Here is a 21,326-nt window from a genome sequence, read left to right on the forward strand (position 1 = left end):
TACAAACACATGCACTCACAATTATACACACACACAGCAAGCTCTACAATGATTACCATGTAAAATGGCCAAAATGAAAGCCACGTTTGGTACCAAATTCATTATGTGTCCTCTGGACTAGCTCTTGCTTTCAAAATATTAACAGCAGAGACCCCAGAAATGGGTACTGTCCTCTGAGAAGTCCCACATCAGGGCCTGTGGTTGTTTTATCAGCAGGCAGAGAGCTGCATTTGCATGTCCCCTGATATTTAGAAGCAGATGAGTAGAGAATATGGACAAGAGTTCTCCCTCAGACTGAACGAGCACTCCCAACAGAAAACAGCTCTTAAGCAGGTTGTTTATCAAGCATTGCTTTAATTGTTATCAATTATCAATCTTTTTAAGAAATAGTTTTCAATTTGTAAACTTTATATTACATACATAACAAACTTTCTAATTGAGTGGTATGAGCATTCACAATGCATCCTCTCTGATTCCCCTTATGGTGTGGATTCACATGATGATAGTGGACCGTTCTATTATCTGTTTCTTGTGTGGGAACCTTACTGATTTTCTTTCCTTCTAAGCATTTCCATATTTCAGTGATATTTGTACAGTATGGACAGGAAGTTCTTCATAAAGCATGTCCACAAAACATGCAGAATGGTGTCTCCTCTCCGGTTTCTGATCTGAGAGATTCCAGTCCTCCTGCTTTTGTGATAATCAGGAAACCTGGCTATTTATCACTTTTCTTCATCTTCTAAAAGAGTCAGTTTTCATATAATCAGCTTACTGGTTGTGTTCCTGTTATTTCATTTATCTTGGTTACTTTTTTATTGTCTCTCCCAGGCCCGTGCTACCTATGCCATGGATATTACCTATGCATACTCACCTTTTTCTAGTTCCATTAGTTGGAAACTGAAGTAATCAATCTCAGAGTTTTACTTCTACACTATACAACTGTGTGTTGCTATGAATTCCTCATTAAGTTCTCTTCAGATGAACCCCACGGTTTGTTGTCTTGTGATTTCATTTAATCCAGTACAGCCATCTAGGATGTGAAAATCATTAAACACATGTTCATGACACAAATAATATAGTATATATCCATATATTCATCACTCACACTCACTGCCATGAGCCAGTGCAGACTCATCATGACCCTATAGACAGCGTAGTATTGTCCTTGAGCACTTCTGAAACTGTAACTCTTTAGGGAGAAGAAAGCCCTGTTTTTCTACTGTGGAACAGCTAGTACTTAAGAACTCCTGAAATTTCAGGTTGCAGCTTAATGAGTAACCAAAACACCACCAGGATTCATTTATGCATACATATATTTAAATGTGTTTATGCATACAACATATAAATGAATGAATATTGAAATTGATGTGGTGTTTTGTAATATTTAGGAAGACAAGATTCTCAGAGAAAATGTTTTGGAGGGAAAGGAAACCCTAGATACTAAGAGGAAGCTCCTTGCTCCCATGCCTCCCCCATTGCCCTTGCCCAGAAGTCTGGCTCCTGTGTTCTGTGCAGCTCATGTGATCCCTATAGACTAAGGTCATTATTACAGGGAAGGTTGTGCCTGGATGGCACTGAGTCCTCTCACTGTTCCTCTCACACAGTAATGGACAGCTGTGCCCTCAGTGGTCATTGCGCTCAGCTGCGGGGAGAACTGCTTGGTGGATATGCTTTTGGCGCTTGAGAGTAAGCTGCATTAAGGCAGGTAATTGTTTCCTGATGCTCAAACATATTGATAACAAGTGCTGCAAACTTTTCTGCTGGTTGTGGTAGATTCAGGTCCAGAAATATGGAGCCACAAGAGACAGCAAATCTTAGGGAGAGGATTTGTGAGGGATTCATCACTCCTGGGCTCAAATCCTGATGCTGTACCTGTCACGGGGCACCCAGGACAGGGAGGAAAAAAATCCATGCTGACAACTAATGTAAGTCTCTTTTATGTTAACCCATTTTTGGAGTCTCTTGCTATTACCAGAGACATAACTTCCAGGCCAAAGAATATATGAAAGAAAATAAAAACTTGCGGACAAGTTATACAGTTTCTGGAGAATTGTGACCAGTGTGGTGCCTTTCACCATGTTTTGAACTTTAACCTGGAAATTGAAGGAGTGATCTGCATGTTAGAGCCCAAGGAGAACAAAGTAGAGATACTTTCAATCTTTTCTCAAAAAACCGAAAAGAGAGTCTAATGTCTTCATCTTCTCTGGAATTGGCTTCCATTTATTGAGAACTCAAGTTCCTTACACCAAAGAGTGGAGAAAATGTCTGGACACAGAAAGCTTAGAGAGTGTTAAGAAATTCTGATTTCATTAACCCCCAGCTGACAGTGGATATTACTTCTACTGTGTTCTCTCATTTCTCTGAATAGTCTCTTGAAAATTCAGTCCTCTTTCTTTAGCCTAACATGTAAATTAGCACGAGTTGTGATGGTGGACATGTACAGAGTTTTGAGATGCAAATGGGCAAAGGACATGAATAGATACTTGACTAAAGGGGACATTCAATTTGCAAAGATACACATACAAATATGTTAATTCCCCTTACTCATTGGTGGTGTTATTGTTTATTTGGTTGACTTTGTTTTTGAGATCTTTTCTTGGAATGGTTACAGAATACCTGGCCATATTTTCTGGAAAACATTTTAAGCACTTTCACGGAATATTTTTTCTAAAACATATATGTTTAATACAACCTGTAGTGTGGTTTGTTTGTTTTTTCCATGAATTTTCATTGTGCATCACAGTAATACAGAATCATTGAAAGCTGTAGTAGTTTCTCTGTGCAACACGCTGTTCTGAGGAAATAACCTGAGAAGCTGTACTAACTGAAAACTATGACATCAAGATTGAAGGAAGCCAGGTTCATAATCCGGCACATGCAAATGACATAAAACTACATGTTGTAAGACAATATGACTTGTATAACTTACTGATAAAGAGCAGGGATTACTGCCTTCACTTTAGATTAAAATTCAATGTAAAGAAAATTAAACTCCCTAATATGGGACCAATGGAAAGTATCAGGATAAATGGGGATAATATTGAAATTTGGAAGAAGTTCATCTCTCTTGGATCTACAATCAATATTCATGGAAGCTTGACTCAATCAACTGCTGCATTTAGTTGAGGAAACCTGCTGCACAGACCTCGTCAAAGGTGAAGAGCAAGGAAGTCTCTTTGAAGACTCAGATGTACCTGGCCCAAATTATGAGGTTTCCAATTGTCTCATGTGCATGTCAAAGTCGGACAATGAATGAAAAGGATGAAAGATCAAACGATGTACCTGAATTATGGTACTGGAGAATAATTTGATGGTAGGATGGACCACCAGAAGAACAAACAATTGTATATTGAATGATGTGCAATGCTTAATAGAAAGAAGGGAGGAGGTGATTACTTCATCTCAAGTACTTCGGACATTTGTTAGGAAAATCAGAACTTGGATAAGGACCTAATGCTTTATGAAACATAAGGTTATTAAAAAAGGTAACCTTTAACAAGCTAGATTGGCACAGTAACTGCAAAAAAGGCCTCATACATCACAACTGTGAGAATGAAGCAAGACCTATGCTTCATTCTGTTTTCTCTAGTGTTGCTGTGGGTCCAAATTTATTTGATAGGACTTAAAACAGCAAAATGCAAGGTCAATGACAAACATTGAACTCAATGCAGAGTAAGTGAAGGCATTCACCTTTCAAATTGGAATCAGATAAGGCTATCATTAAATACCAATCTTAATTCGTATTGTGCTGAAACTGTGGTAGTTAAATAATCTGGTGTCAGCTTGAGAATATTGAAAGTGAAGGGGTGGAATTTAGCCTGTCAATCGGGTCACAGCTTGATGACCTCATTTGGTAATGCTATGGAAATAAATAGCTTGCTGGAGGAGGGATACACACTCACTCTAGTTGTGGGATACAAAATGCCCCCCAGCTTTGTCTCACACAAATTTCTGACAAACAGAGGTTATTTGAAAGCTCATGGTGGGAGGTCAGATGCTTAGACATATTCCTCCTGCAGGCATCTGTTCCACTCTAGGTGGGGTACCCACCCAACTGTTAATGGTTTCCATGGAGAGCCAGGAAACAGGTCAAACCTGCTTGGTGACATACAAAGTTAGGCTGCCATCCTGAATCTAGGATCCACCCATCTTATCACATGTAAACCCTTAATCCCTCCTCTTCCTATAGTGTATGTACCCCTATATCACCCCCCCCCCCGTACCACTACTGTATTACCTATTCCACAACCCTTTTCTCTGATGTATGTCTTTACCTGTAATTCGGGGGCTTACATGCCCCACCCAAAAGAAGATATATAAGCCTGGGTTAACAATATAAAGCTCTCTCCCCTCACTCTCCCTGGCTCTCAGCTCTCCCTTCATCTCCCTCCATCCTTGCTCCCCTGTTCCCTTTCCCATTGTCCTCCTTCCTCTCCTCCTCTCTCCTGCCCTCCTGTCTCCCATCTCCACGTGGACCACCAAGTGGGGCTGAGGTGAGCATGCTACCAGGAAATGTGTCTGACTCCATTATTTCAATCTCTCTTCTAATCTCTCCGTATTCTCTAGGACTTTATTATAATCTTTATATATCTCAACTGTACTATTGTGCCTATCAAACCTGCAATTAGTTGTGGGAGGCTGACCTTTACCTCACACTCCCTGTGACACGTTCCTGCTGTTAAGACACATGGAGCTACACTAGATTCCTGCAGCTGGAGGATCCTGTAGAGACCCCTGCCAGCATTGAGAGTTTCCATTGCCTCTGGATCCACAAGTCTTTCCACCTACTGGCCTGCGATCTTCCTGTATCCAGGGTCATTGCATGTGTTGCATGAGTCTGAAGCGGTATTTTTAGATTGGTATTGGACATATGGGTTAATATAGGACGTATGGACTTGGATAGGATGTTTTCTCAATATACAATTGCTCTTTTATGTAAAGGTCTTTCTTAAACAGATTTGAGTGTCTATGAGTTTGTTTCTCTAGTCCACCCTGACTAACACAAACTTTGAACAATAGCTATCAGTCAACAAATGAAAACCAAATGCATCCTAAATGGCAACAAAGAGGTAAAACTCTCTATAATTGCTGATGACAACTCTCTGTAATTGCTGATGATTTTCTAAACATAGAAAATCCAAAAGCCCTAGAAGAAAATTGTTGAAAGCTCTGAAAAGGAAATCAGAAAATAATATCATTTACAATAGCTACCTAAAAGATAAAATAAATGGAATAAACCTAAGAGAACCAAAGTCTTGTAGAAAGAAGTCTATAAGAAAAACACTACTCCAAGTTACCAAAAGAAATGCAAATAATGAGACTAATGGACCATGTTCATGAAGCAGAAGGCTCAGCTTTGTGAAAATAACACACTCTAAGCAATCTATAATTATAATGCAATTACCATTATAATTAACTTCTGACCAAGATCCCAGTGTCTATCTTCAAGGACATGGAAATTACTGACCATATTTTAAAAGAAATGGGAGGAGATGAGTCACTCAGGGTTCAGTGTAGCAACAATGAAAATCAAAACCTTCCTCTAGTGCTTGAACGCTTCCTCCCCTCAATTCTCATGATCCCAATTCTGCCTTGGGGACCTGGTTAGACCAGAGGATGCACAGCGGTGCAGTAAGGATCTGGAAACAGGGAATCTAGGACGGATGAACCCCTTAGGACCAGCGGTGAGAGTGGCGACACCTGGAGGGAAGGGGGTATAGAAAGGGAGAACCGATCTAGGGGATCTACATGTAACCTCCTCTCTGGGTGATGGGAAACGGGAAGGAAGGTGAGGGGAGAGACCGGACAGTGTAAGATAAGATAAAATAATAATTTATAAACTATTAAGGGTTCATGGGGGAGGGGGGAGAAAAGAGGGAGGGGTAGGGGAAAAAGGAAAATGAGATGATTCCAGGAACCCAAGTGGAAGGCGAATTTTGAGAATGATGAGGGCAATGAATGTATAAGGATGCTTTACTCAATTGATGTATGTATGGATTGTGATAAGAGTTGTATGAGCCCCAATAAAATGGTTTATTAAAAATTACTCTTCAACTTAAAAAAATGAAACAAGTCCATCATAAAAAGGCCAAAACTACACAGACACTCCATACCTAGGAGATCCAGTGGTGTTGTAGATTACAAAATAGACTACTATTTGCAAGTTCTGCAGTTCAAGACCATCATCTAATCCTCAGGAGAAAGACAAAGCTTTCTGATCATGGAAGGTTTTACAGTCTCAGAAATCCAAAGGGGCAATGATGGTTTGTCCTGTACAGTTTCTATGAATCTTAATTGATTCAACAGCAGTTAAGTTGGGTGTTTGGGGGTGGGGGGACAATCCCTATAACTGCACCTGAGATTGACCTATGGGAAAACGGACAATCACAGTTTAAGTGGATCATCGCTAGACTTGTCTCTGAGTCCCTAAGACAGTCTTCTCTGGAAATGTCCACCTGGAAAAAAAATCACTCACTTGTGTCTCAGGTATTCTGGATGTGAATGAGCTAGTTTCTAGAGAATATACTAGAACAGATTGATCCATATATAAAGCCAAGGGTCACACAGCAGAATATGTTTCACAAATCCAGGCAGATGAACTACCTCAAGAAATGATTTCAAAATACTTTCCCTATGCAAATGAATGGATTGAAATTGAGGACACAACCTTGTATGAGTGTGCAAGATAAAAACAAATTTTAAAAAAATGTCCCCAAACAAAGCAACACACTCAGGGAATTAAAATAGAGATAAATGACTCCAGGTGGGAATACACAGTTAAAATGGAGTCGGCATAAGTCTAAACATAGGACAAGCTACTAGAAACTTCTTCAGAGGAAACAGAAATTTACCTTTGGGCAATAAATAAGCAGGAGCAGCTCCCACACTCCCCCGGCTTTGTAAAAATTAAAGAAACAACGCAAAATTCTTGAAGAGTGTATGTGGGAAGGGAGATCTTCCGTACTTGGCTCTTGCCCTTCTATCGAGACCAATACGCTTTCCCAAAGAAAGACTGGCCTTCACTTTGGCTGAGTTCCTGCTCACTGAACCCCATCTTTGTACAGCTGGGCCTGTCTCTTTCTCCTTTTACTTGCCACCTGCCAGACTGTTGACTGATAGCCACCAACCTGGGTCACCTCGCTTGAGGCCTCCAGTCCTGGAAGGACTTAGCCCAGCTACCTGGGAATGCCAATCATGTCTCAGTGCGCCGTGCGTGCGCTGGAATATCACTTCAACAACCTCAAGGGTGGGTGTACTCCCCGCAGACACCCTACTGGCTGGCAAGGAGCCAGGGCATTTCCAGACCTGGGTTCTCCCCCCGCCCCGCTCCCCGGGGAAAGTTACTGCACAGGTCACAACATTGGGCAAACTCAGGAGGAAGCCCTAACGTTCTGTGCACCAGCTGCAACCACTCGCTTCCTGAATAGCGTTCACTTCTTCATAGCGAGAGAAGAAAGGGACCCGGGGCTCATCTTTGAGCTGAAGATGTTCCAGGAGTCTCGGGGAGGTGGCACACTGTATGGAGACAATGCAGGGGGCTTAGGAGAGACCTGCAAAGCGACTAATCGGGAACACAGACGCCCAAAGCCAGTCTGGGATCCCCCTTTCTCCAACAGGTTTCTCGCAAGGAATTCCAACCAATCCCCAAACAGGGGGATGGGACCAGTCTCTGGGACACCCTCCCACATCTCACCGTACAAGGGGAGAGGTACTGGATAAGAGGAGGTGAGGGGAGAAGGGTGCTTGCACCCGAGCCAGGCTGCTGTGTGCGGCAAGGTCACCCCAACTGGTCACCAACACGACCCCAACGTGGGCGCGCCGACTACACAGAGCTCAGGCTGCAACACTTCTCTGGCTCCACACCGTGCACAGCAAGTAGGAACCTAGCTATGACCCTCACTTCCGGCTAGGACACTGCCACTTCTGTCCTGTCTCAGCGTGACCCGGAATAGGAGAAGCATAGTCATGGGTGTGATTGGGAAACACATAAGTGAAAATTCAGTCAGGACAGACTTCATTAAGCACAGATATTCAGGAAAATATGGATGTGGTAGAGGTTAATATGGATGTGGCAGAGACATCAAAAACAGTAGTTCCTGGTGCTTAAATTCCCACCAACGTATCTGAAAGTTTGTTCTTCATAACACTGACCATACAGGAAATAATTCAGATGAGTTGGAAATAATGCAATGTGTAGGTCTTAGTGGGGAAAACCCCCCCCACCAGATTCTTATCCTGAAAAACGGTTAGATTAGTATTACATGTATGATCAAAGTCACATATCCCATACAGCACTGAGCTAAAAGCACCAACCTGTGACATTCAGTATCCACATCGGAAAAGGTGACGCCTGAGTCACTGTGATAGTGGGTCAGGATGTCATTCTCTTACAACCAGAATCTCACAGCTGTGCTCAGGGCCTCATAAAACAATTAAGAATACACTTCTACCATATCGACACAGTTGTATACAAAATAAACTGAATATGTTCTTCAGCTCTTGGATAGTCGAGTACATTTTAACTTCCAGGTGGTGCTTATACATGTCTGAGACTGAGAAAATCAACCACTGCATCACCTGTCTAGTTTTGGACTATTGTCTATAAGGACACTACTTGCTGTGGTAAAGATGAAACATGTTCTATAAAATGTAAAACACAAAAGCCTAAGGAGCTGTTTCTCTGCTCTCTGTGGTTCTATGAGTCAGAATTCACACAACAGCTCTGACTTTATTGTTCTTCTTTTAAATGTATTTTCTTATTCCATATATGTAAAACCTTTAGAGTTTTGTGTATTTGCAAACCGGAGGCAAAAACAAGAGATATATCACTTCAACCATGGAGCTTGGTAAACAAGAGGAAAACTTTTTAGATTGAAAGAGGCTGAGACAATGGGCTCAAATATAAGAACAATTATGAGGACGGTTTAGGGCAAGCCAGTGTTTCTCCCTGTGGTGATATGGTCACTATGATTTGGAACTAACTTAGTGACACCTAACAACCTCTCTTGTACAGGGACTGTATGTACAATAAGTACTGAAATGTTAGAGTGTTTCTTTTTAAAATAAGCAGTAAAGTAATAATCATTCCAGAATCTTGTTGAAAAAAAATATAATCATGGTTTTAATATGTATACCTGCAATATGAATCAATAGTAAAGGACAAAATTGAATAAATATAGATTTGTACAAGAAACCTTTTTATTAATGCATGAGAAACTTTAAAAGAAAATTTTATGACTACAGAGAATATGGGGTAAAATTATTTATAAAATACACTCTACAACAGAATATATTATACTAATATTTTAACAATAAAGGAACATATTTGATGATTACATAACTATTGGTTTAGGTGAGTGAGTAGATCATACATCAGACCAATTTATCTTTACATTTGTGGAAATGGGATGGATTGAGTTAGAGAGCGCCTATCCCTGACTTTGAGTTCATATTTCAACTTGATTAAGTGGGATTATTACCAGGGATACAAGAATGTTTCGATATTAGAAAAAATTAATGTAACCAACCACATAAATAGGACAAATAATAAGAACCATATCATATTAATAGATGCGTAAAAGGCATTTGACAATATCTACTACCTATTCCTGATAAAAACCCTCAATAACATAGAAATAGAAAGGAGAGACCTCAACACATGAAATATATTAAAGGAAACATTCTGTGTAGGACAATTAGTTGACTGTAACTTGGTCAAAATAGACACTTGTTCACATAGAAAGGTTTCATAAAAACCTATGTGAACATAAGAACCCACAGATTGGGGGGAAATAAATCTTAAGCAGTGCTGGGAGAGAGAGAGAGCAAGGGAGGAGAAGAAGACAACAGGATAACTGGCATTTTCAGGGATTCCCCATCTTGATGCTCACCTGATCATACACAGGGAGCAGAGCCTGAAGCACAGGGAGCAGAGCCTGAAATCAGTGTCTGAGTTTTAGAGGCGTCCAGGTGAAAAGCAGGAGAGATGTGGTCAGGTGGAGCAGATGGCAGCAGATGCTGTCAAGTGTGTGTCTCTGTGGCCCTAGCTGCTGGAGTGTCTCTTGGGGAAATTCCCACTTGGGAAGCATGCCTTCCACCCATCACTTTTCTTTCAGTTTGTCTTTGTGCCTGGACTTGTGTGGTGTTGGGATTCAAATGCAAACGCTTTTCAAATGCAAGCTGGGCCACCCAAAGTGCTCAGATTTCAGCAGGGCTTCCAGACTAAGAAGAAACTACTAAGAATGAATCCTTTGCCTTGCCAGGCCCTGAGCCTCACCTCCAGGAACCTCCCTCCACGACACCCTCATTACCTCCAGGCCCCGCCCCTTCCCACAGAGACCACCCCACCCCCTCCCCAGGTGATAGTTTCCTGCTGAACCCATTTCCTCTGAGTGAGAAGGATCCAAGAGTGCGGCCCAAGAGCTTCTGTGGGTGAGTTTCTGTGTTTCTGTGCTGATCCCTGGCGCGGAATCCCCTGCAGGCCTGGAGTCCCAGCTGTGTCCGGGTTCCCGTGGACGTTACACTTCCCGCACCCCATACAACAGTGTTCCAGGTCGCCGCGACCCCCTGGGACATTTCCAGTTAAATCCTTATTGAATTGGTTGCAGGCCTTTGCCTTCGGGCGCGGAAATACTCTGGCCGCTTTTTCTGCTCAGAGTTCCTCCGTCCAGAAAGGCGCGATTGCGTGGTTTTTTTGTTTTTTTTTTGGGGGGGGGGGTTGCCTGGGGCCTGTCCCTTCGTGTCAGGTCGCGGGCATGAGAGCTTGGGGACCCCAGAGTGGCCTTTACTGAAAGGAGAGGCAGCCTTGCAGTCATCAGGCCACCCCACTGATGACCGAGGTCTGTATTAGAGCTTAACTTCTCAGCACCCTGCTTTGCAAAGGGGTACCAGAGCAGTGACAGCCCCAAATCCCCGCACAGATCTGGTCCTTGCATAGATTGCAGAGCCCCACATGGAGTGAGCCTCTATTGAGTGGTTTCTGCCCAGGAACCAAGGTAGTAGGTAATCTGGCCCTCAGGCTTTGCAGGGTGGCTTTGCTTCACCTCTGCAGGCAGCCCATGGAGAAGCAGTTTCTCTTGGAGGTTTGCCTGAGTGTGTGTCCTTGATGGAGGTCACCAAACTGGAGACAGTCCAGGGGACTCCTAGTCAGGAGCCACTTGCTTTTAGCCTTTCCCTGACTGCATTGGTCAGGAGGCCCTGGACCCATTTTGTAAGCCTGCTATCTAAGGATGGAATGTCTGCCATTGAGATGCATGCTTTTGTGAGTTTCCTTTGCCCCGCCCCTCCCCCACACCCTCTTTGGCTCACATCTCAGTTGTGAACCTTGGAAGCCATTTCCACCTCCTGTTGGTGGCTTCCTTCATTCAGATGATGTGTTTGTGCCCTTGTGCTGTCTTTGTCTCATAAGATTTAATAGATGTTCTCTTTAAACTATATTTAAAACGCGGTCTCCTTTTTACTCTACTGCATGTTCTTAACCATTTCTGCCCATCAAAAACTAGCTTGTGCTCTGATTTGGACTACAAAAGGAACTCCAATCTCAAATATAATTTACGGAGAACATTTATTAATTATTAAAAGAGACAAAGAGAATACAAAGACACGGACCCATCACCGGATGGAGATCATAGTGCAGTTCAGGGAAACAGTCAAGTCGGGAATCGAATGAAATAAGATTGCAACAGAGGAAACGGTCACACGTTTCTGATTGGTGGAGCATCAGTACAGCATGTTATAAATGGGACTACAGAAGCAGGGACAGGACTGTAACTGAGCCACCTTCATTGCCAGATAGAGCATTTTACAAGATTGTTCCAAGTCCTTCTGACCCAGGCAGTCAGGGCTCAACTGCTAAGGCATTTTGGGCTCCTGACTATAGGACCCTCTGCATTACCTGGAGATCAGTGAATGGTGTTCACCTTCCCAGTTCCTCTGTCCCTGGGCCAATTTAATCTATTTCCTTGCTTGATGATCAGAAAGAATTCAATGGAGGCTTAATCTACAGCCATCTATCCTATAGCGCTTTACTCACTGGAGTGCTAAGACTTTAATCTCTAATACAGCTCCTGAGATTTGTGTCTGCGGATGCTGGACTTTTCCACTTGGAGTGTGAAGAGCCCCAGGGGGGGATGTTTCCCCTATAAGCCTCATCTCAGAGATTGGTTGCATTGATGGCTCATCTCTCTTTAAACTGCCACTTTCCCCCCTGCCGCCACCCTCTTATGATCCTTCTTGGCTCTTAGAGCTTGCTGGCCCAGATTTAATATCCACTCATATTTTTAATAGGGAGTTTTGGTTTCCTTTTACATCCTTTTGAATTGCAGGACCCAGCAATTATTTTACTTACTTATTTTCAAGTCATTTTATATATTAATGTGGAGAAATAATAGGTCTTCCCCTGTAGTGTTTCAGTTTTGAAAATCCACAGGGCAGTTCTACTCTGTCCTCTGGGGTCACTGTGAGTCAGAATTGATGTAAGTTAGTGGCACATGTGGTCAAGGTCAGCACTTTTTGGTAATTTCAGTTATTTTATTTTCACAGTGACATAGATTGAAATCCATCATTTATCCTACTGGATACAGAAAGCGTTTGAAATATCCTGATGTTTATTAATTAACCAGATGAATTTAGCTTCTATATTTTCCAGCTTATGCTTGAGTTGGTCCCCATCCTCCCCAACCCCCTCTCCCCACATGATTTATTTTGAAATCATTAATAGTGGACATACATCCACATCCTAATGGCTGCATACTGTGACTGAACGACCCTAAGTCTCATTTGCTAACCTGCTGACACTCGCCTCTATATTTCCATTGCTTAAGCTTGCTATTTCTGCATTGGTCCCCGGACCCACCAGATTCAAAATGTTAGTGGGCTGCTGCCCATGCCCATGTTGGATATCAGCAGGAAGTTCCCTAGCTGCTCCACCCCCCTTAGTCAGCGTGTACAGTTGTGATCGGAGGAGAAAAGTATTCCCGACCGTTCGTGGTTTCTTGCTGTATAAACCAGAGTTCAAGTAGTGCGCTTGGGGCCCGATGGATTGAGCGCCAGCTGTTTCCTGGCGGCCAGCTCCAGTGAAGCTTTGCATTTGATCCTTTTCCCTGTGGCCCTGATTAATCTTTTGATTTACTTTTTTTTCATATGTTAGCTCTTCAATTTGTTTGCATTTGCTGTTCAAGAACAGAGTCCTACTAATAGCTCCTCCTTTTAAAATTTGTGTCATGATTATTTCTAATAGAAGGCAACCTCCAGATATATAACTGTTATATATAGTAAGATAGCATGTTATTTTCTCTGTGCCCCACTGCATGGTAATGCTTGAATGTTCTAGCCTTTTATCCACGCGTTCTTGATAAGAGGCTTGTTTTGTCCACTGCGCTACAGTGGATTCTGTGAGTGATGTCACAGCACCTTCCACTCCTCGTTGGGGTTTCTAGGCTATAATCATGCGTTACCAGATGGCCACTTCATGGAGCTGCCAGTCCTTTAACCACTGGAGCAGTGGGGCTTCTTCACGGACTAATTTAGATGGGCCACACTGACATGTTATTCATTGCAGACATGGTGATTCTTAATGGGAATTATATTTGTTTTTGATTTAGTCATAATTTCAATGTAATATCCATGTGTATACATAGACAAGAATATGTGATCATGTTCAATTTCCCCTTTGGTTAGGTGTCATGGAGTTAGTTCCATCTCATGGCTATGTCATGTGTTATAGAGCAGAACTGTTCCATAGTTTTTCTGGAGCATCATGTTTGTGGAAGCAGATCTCCTGTTCTTCCACAGTAATGCGGGCTGTTTACCCCCATCAAGCCTCAGGGGAACAGTCTAGTGCAAGCTGTTTGTGCCACCTAGAAACTTTGTCCCACCCCCCAAAACAAACTCACTGCCACACAGTCAATTCTGACTCATAGTGTTCCTCCATAGGTATCTGATAACAAAATCTATACAGAAGCAACCAGCCTCATTTTCCTTTTGCAGATGTGCTGGTGAGGTTGAACTGCCAGCCTGCAGAGTAGCAAATGATACCAGAATTCATTTTTCCCCCAAAGGAATGAACCAAATCAAGCATCTGCCATCAAACCCACACCAACTCCTGGGGACTCCATGTGAGTCAGAGTGCAGGGATGTTGCCGAGGGGTTTCAGTGACTGGTTTCTCAAGTGCATCACCCAGGCTTTCTTCCCTGGAGACTGAGTAGACACAAACTTCCAGCCTTTCCATGAACACCTATCCATGGTAACCATTATCATGCTCAGGGACATAAAAAACTAAGCAAGACACACATGTGTGTATGTACACACATGCCAGAACCTATGAAACCTGGCAATCTATCAAAGAAGGAAAATTCAAAACTACAAGGAGATTGAGTTTCTAACTATAACATGAAAAACCACACAGTTGAATTTGTAAAATTTGCAGGACCCAGAAAAATAAAGTCATTCTGTAAATTTTCAGCTCTCAAGTTTTTATGTGTATCGTACATATATACGGTAACCTAACTGGTCTCTTTACCATAGATAGAGAATAAAATTAATATCAGCTTTAATAGATCTTTAAGAGAGATGCTATATGTAAATAGCTTAGTATTCTTTCTGAATTATCATGGAAGATGAACAGGGATCCTAAATACTTTAAAGATGTACAATATTTGAGGAATTTAAAAAGATTTATGACATTATTCTATTTAGCATAATTTTGCACTGTTTAGCATAATCTATTAGGAAAAGATATGCAGTAGCTTCCAAATGGAAAAATTCCATTATTTTTATTCCATTTTCCCATGGCCTTTTTCAAAAACCCCTTGTGCATTCATGGCATGAAGGATTGGCTACCAATGAGCTCCTTGTATCTCAATTAAGTAATACTTGTTAAATATCAATCATTTTGCCTACCATTGGGTTCCATATGGTGACCGTATGTGGTTTCAGAGTAAAACTATGCTCCGTAAGATTTTCATTGGCTAACTTCAGAAGTTGTTGATTTCTTCTAAGGTTGCCTTCAGTCTCTAATCATTTGTTTGGTAGCTGAGCACTCTGTTGCTCACACTACTCAGGGACTCCATTTAGGGACCTGCATCTTGAAGTGTGAGTGCTTGCAGGCAGAGCCCTGTGTAGCCTGATGTGTCAGGAATTAGCTTCCCTTACAAATTGGTGGGCCTTTCTGGAGCTGCTTTTCTTTTTCTGTAGGTCTTTCATGAGTTCCTGTAATGATACTTTATTGTATGTGGGACACGTGAACAAAGGAGTCCTTTTGTCCAGTGGGTTAAATATTGGGCTGCTGACTGCAAGGGCAGCTGTGCACACTCACCAGAAATGTGCAGAGAAGATGAGTCTGCCTGCTCCACTAAAGATGTGCAGGCGTGGGAGTCCTACAGGGAGTTCTGCTCTGTGATAGCTCTGCTGTGAGTTGGACCAGATGTGGTGGCAGGGAGTTATGTGCGGACAATGCCAACCCTTGTTCTTGACCCCTTATTAGCTATTTGAGGCTAAATGCAATTTGATTCACATTTTTTGTGGACTCTTGTGAAGTGCAAAAAATAGAATATTTTTTGTTGACAGTTTTGGGAACTGATATATTAGTGGAGGAGAGTTTTTTGGAACATGCTATTTTTTTTAATCATTTACGTTGGGCTCAGACAACTCTTATCACTATCCATACATCCATCCACTGTGTCCGATGTCTCCCTTCACCCACTTTTCTGTTGTTCATCCCCCATTTGTCTTTAGTGATCTTATAGGGAAAGTGAGCACACAATGGTATGAAATTTTGGAACATGCTACTTTTTTATTGATTTCAATCTTTTTGCATTTCTTCATTGAAATCCCAACGACACACCTTTCTGACTTCCTTTATCCTTATAAAAATGTATTTGTTCAACCTGGGCTTTGACTATCCTTAAAACATAGCAAGTACATTTCTTCCTAATACCCTGTGGTCTGGTATTTTCTCCTCTAGGAACAAACTCTTTTGGACTACCCATTAGTTAATCCCATCACATCCTTCAAATCACTGTTTTCAATGAATGCAATTGATTAGACTACTAAGGGCAGATAAGGAAAACCACTTGTAAACAAAAGGGCCCCATAGGCAGGTACACAGAATGATTTCACAATGAAATCAGCTGAGAGAGTACCTGTTTTCACCGCCCCTCTGTATTGAGGACAGATGTTTGCTCTGGGTCCTAACTAGAGTAATTAATTAGAGGCATTTAAAAGGATGCTTTTCTTGTTGTTAGTTACCATCTAGTTTTCTCCAATTTATTACAACACTGTGCACCCATGGTGATGTAGTGTGCTATGCGTTGGGTTGGTACCCACATGTTCAGCCATTCAAAACCGCTCACTGGTCCACAGTAGAAGATGAGGCTTTCTACTCCCTTAAAGAGTTGCAGTTTCAGAAACGCGCAGGCCCTGTTCTACTCTGCTCTGTGGGGATGCTTTGAGTCAGAATTGACTCAATGACAGTAATTTTTTAAAAAAATGTACACCAGAAAGAAAAACATGCCCTGTGACCTCCGTACTCTGACTTCAACATGGTCAGCTTTTATCTCTGAGACTGGAATGGTGACTTTGAGCTCTTCACATATTGGTCATAAACCTGAACGTCCTCATTTGCATTTCTTTTAACTATTGCCTCTTTTGTTTTACTTTCTTGCTGGTGCTTCTTCATGCTCCACTTATTTTCCAGTGTGGGAAGTTCCATGAATGCTTATTGCTAACGAGCTTTTCATTTAGTGGCTGACCATGGAGCTTCCCTCTCCGGCCCCTGAAGACCTGGGTGCTCTTTGACTCCTTAGCCTGTATGTTTGAGAAACGGAAATCGAACTGAGCATTTGCAAATTCATCACAGAACCTTCCCATGTTGTTAGAATTTCCTTATCATGCCAGGGTTCTCTGGCTAGTGTTTCCTAAAGTGATCATTTTATTTCTCCCTACACTAGCTCACGAAATGTAAATATGTATGTGTTAATGCTTAGACTCCACCTCTGTTGCATTTCTCATAAGAGTTATTATCATTTGGCCTTGTGCTTTTGTTCTTGTTTTTTACTGTGGAGTGTTTTCAACTCATAGCCACCTCATGTGTCCAGGGTTGAACTGTTGGTTTTGGAATGGTGTGCCCTCTCAGAACACATTGGTCTGGTTTTGTTCTGATTTGCTCAATGGTTTTTTATTTGCTCAATCAATCTAATAATTTCTTATATGCAAGAGCCAGTTGTACGGCCCTGAGGTAAGCAGTATTGTCTGAGGGTCCTGGCTTTTCCAGGACAATGCGTTCCAGTTATCTGAATTGAATAGATTGTTTTCTTCATCTCCTCTTTGTACTACACAGAAGATCCAGATCATCTCTGTAACTGATGACTGACAGAATAAAAAGCTCTGGGCATATGAACAGAAATGTAATTGCCAGGCATTTAGTTGTACACACATGGACCTGCATGCTGACCTGGTTCAACAAGTTTTCATTTGAGCAATACTGAAATTGTGAGTAATGTTGGTGACTTCAGCTCTATCCCATTGGGAGCAACATCTGCTTAAAAGTGAGTGACAAGAGGACTAAATGAGCCAATGTGGCCAAATCTTTTTGGAAATTGCCTCAGAATCGTGGTTGCTGAATAAATGCAGTGTTTTATCATGAACATGTTGTGTGAAAGAGGCCCTAGTGGTTCACTGGTTTAATCGATGCCGCTGGCCAGACCCTTTGTGGCTCCAGCATTCCAGGCCCATTAAGGGAGGCCAAGGAGGCTGCGTGGGCCCGTGAAGATTTACAGACTTGGAAACACTAGCGAGCAGTTCCACTCCCTGTTTTATGGTCAAAATGAGTTAAAATGTACTTGACCGCAGTCCATTTGGTTTTGGTTCATCATGAAGGAAAGGGAAGGCTTTAAAACCCGGCACCCGATGCACTGCTGTGGATGAGATTTTGAAAGGCTTATTGGGTCGACACTAGGTTACACTGTTGTAGCAGAATTGTGGAGTGACCGTGACAGCTCATGCGACTTTATGCCATAGCTAGTTGGCCATGCTGTGAAATCTTAGCATAAAGTGCAACCTTTTCTATGTTGTTGTTAGGTGGCTTCGTGTCCATTCCAGCCCCTAAAGCCCTCTATGTAACAGCGCGACACACTGCCCTGTCCTGCACCATCCTCACATGTTCCCACGTTGGAGCCATTGCGACAGCCCCTGTGTCGATCCATGTTGGCGAAGGCCTTTCTCTTCTTTGCCTCTCTCTCCCTCACCAAGCACCATGTCCTTCTCCAGGGACTGGTCTCTCCTGAAAAGATGCGGGAACAAAAGTATGACAAGTCATGGAGGCCAGTCCCACAGCTGAGAGAATGCTAGTGGTCATCATGTTCAGCTAGTCGTCCTTCCATGATCTGCAAATGTGAAAAAATCTTTAAAAATCTAAAATGTGAAAAACATCTCAAAGCCTGGTATGTAAGTCCTAGTATCCTAACAGTTTAACATTGAAATGCACTGAAGTTCAGTCAACTTATAAGAAAATTGGAACCTAAGTACATTTTCCCAATCAGCAAAAAGGACATGCTATTATGATACTGAATATATTGTGCTCTTTTGTCAGTATATCCTATGAGCTTAGTGTGTATTGATGTGCGTATCCAGTATTTTTTGAGGGGAGCAGTCCATAATAATTACATGACAGTAGCTTTGTCTCAGTGGGAAAATTTTCAAGATATCTGCATATATTCTTTTTTTTAATCATTATATTACAACTCATCACAATCCATACATCAATTGTGTAAAGCACATTTGCACATTCATTTCCATTATCAATCTCAAAGCATTTGCACTTTACCTAAGCCCCTGGCATCAGCTCCTCATTTTTGCCCCTCCCTCCCCACTACCCCCTCCCTTATGAACCCTTGATAACTTATAAATTATTATTTTGTCATATCTTATACTGTCCAAAATGTCCCTTCACCCACTTTTCTGTTGTCAATCCCCCAGGGAGGAGGTTATATGTAGATCCTTGTAATCAGTTCGCTCTTTCCACCCCACCCTCCCTCCATCCTCCTGGTATCGCCACTCTCACCACTGGACCTGAATGGATCATCCACCTTGGATTCCTTGTTTCCATGTTCCTATCTGTACCAGTGTACAGAGGGTATCTATATTCTGTTGTTACCTTTCACTCTTGCCCGGTTTCCCTTTTCAATAGCTTGTCCTATCTCATTGAAAATACAAAATACACAAGCGTGCAACTGCAGAGTGACTGGAAAGTAGGCGAGTAACATAGACACTCTATAGAAAATTTCATAATTCCCCAAATAATCATCTCTATCACCAGGTAACACGTCAGCTCTTGATCACGTAGAATTCTCCAAGAGGATACCATGACTCCAGGGCTTTGGGTCCCTACTTTGTTAGTTCATACCAGCAGCTCTCCAATGGCTAAGGAGGGGCGACAGGGAGAAGCACAAATTCTGCAGTGTTTCCTAGTTGTCATCTTCCTTTCACCCTGTGCTTCCTGTTCTGATAAATATTCTAATTTCAATCCTCCCTCCAATGGAAGAGAGGATATGAATTTGGAATCGAGGCTTTTATTTTTGATCATTCATCTGATTTATGTGTTCTGACTGTTCTCTATTCTGAAACAGCTAGATAGAAATAAGGCTGCAGTTGGTCACAGACAAACTGTACAGAGATAAACTCATTATGCTAGAAGCATGCAGTCCTTGGGATAACATGTAATTAGTGAGGGAGTGTGTCTAGTGCAGTGGTTCTCAACCTTCCTAATGCTGTAACCCTTTAATACAGTTCCTCATGTGTGCTCACCCCCCAACCAAAAAATTATTTTCATTACTGTAATTTTGCTACTGTTATGAACGGGAGAACCCTTTGAGAGGGTTGTTCAACCCCCAAAGGAGTTGCAACCCACAGGTTCAGAACAGCTGATCTAGTGGGTGAAGTGGGTTAGCTAAACCCTGATGGAAATCCTTAGAGCAAGACCCCTGTGTCTAATGCCCATGTGAAGTCTCTGTTTCCCCAGGACTGTCTTCTTCATCCTTTCACATAGTGGAATGCATGGTACCTTGCCAAGCCAGAATATACGGGATGTTTTAGGACACTGTGGCTGTTGAGGAGGTGGCTCTGAATTTCTCCGAGGAAGAATGGGCATTGCTGGACCTTTCTGAGAGGAAACTATAGAGACACGGGATGATGGAAACTTTTAGAAACCTGGCCTCAGTAGGTATGAATATTTTCATTAAAAACGGAAAGATGTGTGCGTGCGTGTGTATATGTATATTTGTGTATGTTTCATACTCAGTGATGCTATTGCAGTATGTGAGCTGAGTAATGGGAATACTTTGTTATATAAACAAGTGTAGTACTTTCCTCTCAGGAGCATGATGTCATGTTTCCCCATGAATATAAGGCTCTTAGTGTTATACTGATTTCTTATATCAAGTGTGACTATGAGTCTACTAAGTTTCCTTACGTGTTATAAATGTGAGTGTTGACCTTTGGTGCAGAGAGGCTATGTGTGCATTGTGCCTTGTAAGAGCTCTGTGTTTTTTCAAGGTTAACATGATAGCTTTATCTATTTATTATCTATTTATCCATTGTGTGTCAAGCACAGTTGTACATGTGTTACCTTATCATCCTCAAAACATTTGCTTTCTACTTGAGCCCTTGGTATCAGCTCCTCAATTTCCCCCCTCCCTGCTCACTGCCTCTCCATCATGAACCCTTGATAATTTATAAATTATTATTTTTTCATCCTTACACTGTCCGATGTCTCCCTTCACCCACTTTTCTGTTGTCCATCCCCCAGGGAGGGGGTTTTATGTAGATCCTTGTAATGGGTCCCCCCTTTCTGCCCCACCTTCCTTTCACCCTCATGATAGCACCACTCTCACCACTGGTCCTGAAGGCATCTTCTGTCCCAGATTCCCTATGTTTCAGGTTCCTATCTGTACCAGTGTGCATCCTCTGGTCTAGCTGGATTTGTAAGAGAATTAGGTTCATGATAGTGGAGGGGAGGAGGAGCATTTAGGAAGTAGAGGAAAGTTGTATTTTCATTGTTTCTACACTGTACCCTGACTGGCTCGTCTCTTCCCTATGATCCTTCTGTAAGGGGCTGTCCAGTTGCTGACAGACGGGCTTTGGATCCCCAATCTTCACTCCCCTTCATTCACAATATGCCCGATACTGATCCCATCGACACCTTGTAATCAATCCATAGGTTGTGTGCTTTTTCCATGTGGGCTTTCTTGCTTCTAAGCTAGATGGCCACTTGTTTACCTTCAACCCTTTAAGATCCCATATGCTATATCTTTTGGTAGCTGGGCTCCATCAG

The 21,326-nt window shown here is 42.2% G+C and overlaps 1 long non-coding RNA gene across 2 annotated transcripts in view; it reads left to right on the top strand.

The window, feature by feature from the left end:
• LOC142436777 (uncharacterized) overlaps positions 1 to 20,210 on the top strand; it is a 45,221-nt gene extending 25,011 nt beyond the window's left edge. Inside the window, exon 3 of one of the 2 annotated variants that reach the window (XR_012782107.1) lies at positions 20,016 to 20,210. This is a non-coding gene — a long non-coding RNA (uncharacterized LOC142436777). The remainder of the gene's footprint in view (positions 1 to 20,015) is intronic. The other variant, XR_012782108.1, reaches the window with a different exon arrangement.
• The last annotated feature ends 1,116 nt before the right edge of the window (positions 20,211 to 21,326 follow it).

This window comes from Tenrec ecaudatus, unplaced genomic scaffold (assembly GCF_050624435.1).
Source record: "Tenrec ecaudatus isolate mTenEca1 unplaced genomic scaffold, mTenEca1.hap1 Scaffold_613, whole genome shotgun sequence".
Classification (NCBI taxonomy): domain Eukaryota; kingdom Metazoa; phylum Chordata; class Mammalia; order Afrosoricida; family Tenrecidae; genus Tenrec; species Tenrec ecaudatus.